Consider the following 604-nt stretch of genomic DNA (forward strand, 5'->3'; position numbering starts at 1 on the left):
ACGGGGGGTTTGGGTTGGGGGGACCGCGGAGCAGCAAAATCTTTTCCTTTTCTTTGTACAAAACTAGAAATATAAGAGTATGAGGTGATTGCATGTTGGCGGCGCCGTGTGCATGTTGCCGGACCGGGGCCCTGGAGAATGTTTAAGCCAGCGCACTTCTCCTACAAGGAACGATCTATGTGCAATTTGTGTTCGGACCCATCTTCCTGTATTGTTTTTTTTAAATCTAAATATTTCTGTTTAGAACCTGGCAATTCCAGTTTTTCATTGCCTCCGTACTGTAGATCAATATTCCACTTTTGTACGGGTAAGTAGCGAGTTCTTACAAAGCAAGATGCAATAAGAGGGAAGCGAGTTCAGATACGACCGAGACCGTTGTGTAGGTGAACTGGGCGGGAAAGAGAGAAGTGAGTTTGATGGAAAACCATTGCGTATGTGAAGTAACATGTGAAACAGTGGAGCAAGCCAGATGATACCCTTATGCATGCGAATTGCGCGGGAAAGAGAGAAGCGAGTTTGATGAGACCATTGCTTTCACACGGGAAAGGGGGTCTGACTCGGAGGAAATCGTTTTGCATGTGAATTCTTCGGTTTATTTTCTCAC

Source organism: Triticum dicoccoides, unplaced genomic scaffold (genome assembly GCF_002162155.2).
Source record: "Triticum dicoccoides isolate Atlit2015 ecotype Zavitan unplaced genomic scaffold, WEW_v2.0 scaffold73197, whole genome shotgun sequence".
Lineage (NCBI taxonomy): Eukaryota > Viridiplantae > Streptophyta > Magnoliopsida > Poales > Poaceae > Triticum > Triticum dicoccoides.